This window comes from Cricetulus griseus, unplaced genomic scaffold, assembly GCF_003668045.3.
Source record: "Cricetulus griseus strain 17A/GY unplaced genomic scaffold, alternate assembly CriGri-PICRH-1.0 unplaced_scaffold_124, whole genome shotgun sequence".
Classification (NCBI taxonomy): Eukaryota; Metazoa; Chordata; class Mammalia; order Rodentia; family Cricetidae; genus Cricetulus; species Cricetulus griseus.
This window is the reverse complement of record NW_023276836.1, coordinates 21,826-27,663: the sequence shown is the minus strand read 5'-3', so window position 1 is coordinate 27,663 and position 5,838 is coordinate 21,826.

The window sequence follows — 5,838 nt, the reverse complement described above, 5'->3', positions numbered from 1 at the left end:
CAGGTTTGGAATCTTATAATGATTTAGGGTTTCTATAGTTGTGAAGAGACACCATGTACATTGCTAATCATTTAAATGAAAAATACATGTTATTGGGCTGGCTTAAAACTGCAGAGGATTTATCATGTGTCATCACTGTGTAACATGGTAGAATGCAGGCAGACATGCTTCTGTAGAAGTGGCTGGGCATTGTATATATTGACCACTGGCAATGGGAATAAGTCAGGGACTTATTGAGCATATATATGATCTCAATATACTCCTCCTAACAGAGGAATATAAAATGGCAGAAAGAAACATATGAATGTGCTCAAAATCCTTAGCCATCAGGGAAATGCAACTCAAAACAACTCTGAGATACCATTTTACACAGGCCACAATGGAGAAAATAAAAAACACCAATGAGTTCTATGCTGGAGAGGTTGTGGAGAAAAAGGAACACTCCAACATTGCTGGTGGGAGTGCAAACATGTACAAGAACTTTGGAAATCAGTATGGTCATTTTTCAGGAAAATGGGAATCAGTCTAACTTAAGATCCAGCAATTCCTCTCTTGGTCATATACCCAAAAAATTCACATTCATAACACAAGGATATCTGTTGAACTATGTTCATAGCAGTGTTGTTTGTAATAGCCAGAACCTGGAAGCAACCTAGATGCCCCTCAACTGAAGGAGGTATACAAAAAATGTGGTACATTTACACAGTGGTGTACTACTAATCAGAAAAAAGCAATGGAATCTTGCAGTTCACTGGCAAATGGATGAAGGTAGAAGAATCCATACTGAGTGAAGTAACCCAGTCATGGAAAGAAAAATTTGGTATGTACTCACTCATATTTTAGACATGGAACAAATTATTTCCAGTCTACAATCCTCACCTCCAGAGAAGCTAGGAAACAAGGAGTACACTAAGAGAAGAATGCATGGCCCCCTGGAGAAGGGAAAAGGACCCCCTGAGCAAATTGGGAGCATGTGGGTAGGGGAGAGGGACCTGGGAAAATGAGAGGGGAGAAGAGGAGGGGATAGGGAAAATGGGGGGGAGAAATAAGATTAGGTTGGGATAAAAATAGAGGAAAGCAGAATGAGAGACCATAACAGAGGGGGCAATTTTAGGTTAAAGAAGAGATCTGGCAATAGGGAGATTTCCAGAGATCTACAAGGATGACACCAACTGACAATCTAATCAGTATTGGAGATGTTACTTTAAATTCCCTTCTCTGACAATGAGACTGATGACTACCTTATATGCCCTCCTAGTGCCTTCATCCTGTAGCTGATGGAAGCAGAAACAGACACTTATAGGTAAACACTGTGCCAAAATCCTGAAATCTGGTTTCAGATAGGGAAGAATGATGAGCAAATGAGTCAAGACCAGGTCGGAGAAACTCGTGGAAACAGCTGACCTGAACGAGGGGCAGCTCATGGACCCGAGACTGAAATCTGGGAAACCGGTGTAGGATTATTCCAGGCACCCTGAATATGACTGTCAGGTAGGAGGCCTGGACAACCTATGGGACCAATGGTAGTGGATTAGTATTTATCCCTAGCATATGAATGGACTTTGGTAGACCATTCCACAGAGAGCAACACTCTCTCAACCTAGCAACATGGGGATGGTCCAGGGCCCTGCTCCAAATGATATGACACATTTTGAAGATACTTCTTATCAGGCCTCCCCTTCATTGGAGAGCAGAAGGGGAATGGAATAGGGGTTGGGGGCAGAAAAGAAGGGAAGGGAGAGGAAACTGTGATTGGCATGTCAAACAAGCTTGATTCTAATTTAAATTGAAAAAGGAAAGAAATACTCCCTGAACTACAAAAAAAGAAAAGAAAAAGAAAAATGATTTTAAATCTGATTTTATGGATTTTGGCACCTAACATGGAATCTGCCAAATATACCTGCACAGCACCATGGACACTTGAGGAATCTCTATACATTAAAAACTCCTTTTCTCCCCTGGAACTAAACTTCACTGGATCACATCATTGTGGTTAGTTGCACCACCAAGTTACTAGCATTCTAATCATGTATTCATGAAAGACAATCCACATAACCATTTAATGGATATAGCCCTCCTGTATGGCTTTCCATTATGCCAGAGAGGATAAGGGAAAGGGAGATACAAACAAACATGAGTCTTATCTCTGAGGGACTGTTTAAGTACCCTGTGGGAGTGTTCATGATTATCGTTTTGGGAAGCATCTATATTTTTCATTATTTTGCTTTCTGAGATTGAACAGGTTTTGGAGGAAGATGGAGGAGGGGCATGGGTGGAAGGTTGACATACATTGCAGACTTTTTGGATATATGGAAGTCAGTGGCTAGATTGAAGCTTCTACCATAAAAATAATATGACTACCTAGCTTGTACAACCCACCATAGTAGGTGGATGGAGTGATTCCCTGTCCCACAGGAGGATGAATGCCCAGGATATTCAAAATGAAGAGAAATTTAAGGACAGAAAGGGAGATGTTTGTCCTGTGGTCTCACACTGAGGTCAGATGAACAGACAATACTGTCTTTCTGGTTGTCACAGAGACATCACACAACCAGGAACGTAAAGAAAGAACCAGATCTCAAACAAACAAACAAATAAACAAACAACAAAACAAAAAACGAAACAGATCTTCCCCAATATAGAAGGCTGGAAAATGGCTCCATTGCTTTCAGGTTATTCCTGAAAGTAATAACAAACTCTAGGTGAATGAATAATGATAGAAAGAGTAGTGTTCATGGAAATTTGAATACTTAGAGGATAATGAGGTAGGAAGAATGTGTAAATGAGGTGTATTGTTAGACAGCATATCTTCCTCCATGGGCAGGTAAAAAAATGCACCTGCATTATGTAAGGTTCTCTAAATGAACTGCATGGCATAGTGTATCTCTCTATGTACCTATAAAGTAGTTTTATTAGAATGTCTCAAAAGCTGTGGTTCAGGTAGTCCAATCATGGCTTCCCACGAGTATTAATTTGAAAAATTCAGTATATCGTTTCTTTGCCGTTAGACTAAATCAAGTGAAGAATCCAATAATTGTTCCATCCATCAGGCTGGTCATGTCGTCTTCTCCCCTTATACATAATATCTCCAAATAAGTAGTTTGTAATTCTAGTAAAGGAATGAATTTGGTAGTGAGAGCTAGAGCAAGGAGGCAAATAGAGACAGCTTCCTTCTTCCACATTGCTTGTATATGTTGGCTCCTACCAGAAAGTGAGATCCAGATTACAAGTGGATCATATTCTTGTTAGTGTTGGTGGTACATGATTTTAATCACATGGGAGGCAGAGGCAGGTGGATATCTGTGAGTCTGAGACCATCATGGTCGACAAGGGCTAGTTCTAGGACATCAAACAAAGCCACTGTGAAATCCTGTCTTGAAAACCTGCCCAAACTCCCACCCAAAAGTGGATCATATTCTCTCCTGTTTATTATTGTTGCTGTGTATTTTCAAGAAATGGTTCATGTCTGCAGCCCTAGAAATCTTTCTATAGTCCAGACTGGTTTCCAACTCATAAATTCCCACTGAGTTTTGGAGTTAAAGGTGTACACTTTCACCAAGCACCTAAAGGTTGATCTTACCACCTCAAATGATCCATGTTAACAAATGGCTTTCCCATTAAAGAACCTTCAATTAATCAAAATCCCTATCAGGTATAATCATTTCTTTGTGAATTAGGTAATCACAGAATAGCCATCTCAGCCACCAGGACAGAAGACATGAGAAAATTGTCTGGCCTGAATGAGGCAGGAACAGCAAGCGAGTCACTCCAAAACAATATTTTCCCAAACAAAGGAAGGATGGTGATTTTACTTAGGAAATCTGCACATGTTCATATAATATTCTCTCTCTTCTTAGCATTGTCAGATAACAGCTCCACTTCTAAACATGATCACCATGTAACTGCAGAAACCTTTAGTGTGATACTTTCCTCAAGGTCATGCAAGTACATATATGAATTATAAAAATGATGGAAACAAAGGTATCTGGCATGTTCATATTGCAAGACAAAGTCTTAGTTGAAAATTAAGTGAATGGCACTGTGAAAAGCATATTGTCAATCTTGATGTTTGATGTAAAAGACAAGTCTACCAATGAAAAAATCATATAAACAAAATATAGAGAATATAAAACCTGAAAATTTGAAGGAAAAGTAACCTAATAGCACTGTGTACCCTGCACCTAGGTGAACTATGATGATGATTCCTATTAACGTCAGAACAAAGCTGCTTTTGCCACTGAGCAGGCAGGCTAGGCAGATGGCAAAAGCAACATCCATTGAAGAACAGAAAGAGTTCATTTTAACTATCCCTGGATGCTTCTGTCTCAAGCCTGTGATATTAGTGTAGAGATTTATATTATTTTCTTTCATTTATTGTTTGTTATTTCCAAGGCAGGGTTTTTCAGCGGGTTTGGAGACTGTCCTAGAACTAGCTCCTGAATACTAGGCTGGTCTGGAACTACTAGGAACCATGTCATTCTGCAATCCAATTTCTGGGATGAAAGGAATGGGCCACCACCAAACACCTCCATTATTTTCTTTTTTAATCTGTTTGTAATTTTAGTTATGTGCATGTTTTCTCTCCATGTGTCTGTGCACACTCACTACAGATGCCAGAAGAAGATAGGAGTTGCCTGGGACACAGCAAAATGTTAGCTTCCATGTAGATTCTGCAAATGAAAAGTAGGTTCTCTGTAATAAGACAGAGTGCAATTAATTGCTGAACCACTTCCTCTTTTTACTTAAATGTATTACTATACATTTTATTTAAAAGATATTACACCACTTTCCCTCTTTCTCTTCATTCCATGCCTTCTCAAACACTTTTTTCCAGCTTTTTCCTTATAAAGGATGTATGGATGAGAATCCTGAAACATGAAGACAACCACTTGAGTGTGTTGTATGTTGGTTTTGTGTATGTAGTTGCAGGTCTGATGAAATAGAGAGAAGTATGGAGTTACACATTAGGGACACAGAATAATACTCAAACTTGTATTCCAAAGGTCTCTATGAAAAGTGTATACATAGGAGTCCTTATAGATGTCCATGAATTAAATTTCAGGTATTTCATTTTCAGTAGCAATCAGGAAAGGGGATTATTCACCCTTTTTTTTAATGGATAACATAAACTGATTCAAATTATCTTTAGGGGAAATATTCACATGATTAATAATTTTAAGGAAAACCCTAAAAACAAGATGTTTGTCTTCATGGATCTCAAAGTCACATGTTAATCATAATATAAAATGCTTTCAAATTAGAAATCTATACCTTTTTAAAATTCCACCATTTAAAATGTTTACTGTAGCTTCGGGATTAATTAAGTGGAAAAGGTGAGTAACTGCCCACTATTTTCAAAAAGAGAAAAAAAGGGAAAATCAAATAATCAAACACTTTTAAGTAAATGAATTCAGGAAGCTCTACTCTTGTTTATAACAATATTCTGGACACTCATGGACCACAGAAGATCCATGTTTTAGGCTTTGCTATCCCTAGCAAGCACAGCACACAAGAAGAGAAACAGAAAGAAACAGAGACAAATAGATGTAGAGAGTGAGACTTACACAGGGGAAAAGACATAGAGAGACAAATAAAGAGGGAGAAAAAGGGAGAGAGAGAAAAAGACAGAGAGAACTCTCTAAGAAAGCAATGAAATGTAACTTACAATGTTACAAAAATCATCACATGTCTTTGCATCAATTCTTAAATGTGGTTGGGTCTCTCAAAATCACACTCACCAAAAATTCAATCTTTCTAGTAATATGTGTACTAAATACAAGAAAAAAATCTTTTTCACTGATGTTTTTCATATGAGTCAGAACAGATGACCACTGTAAA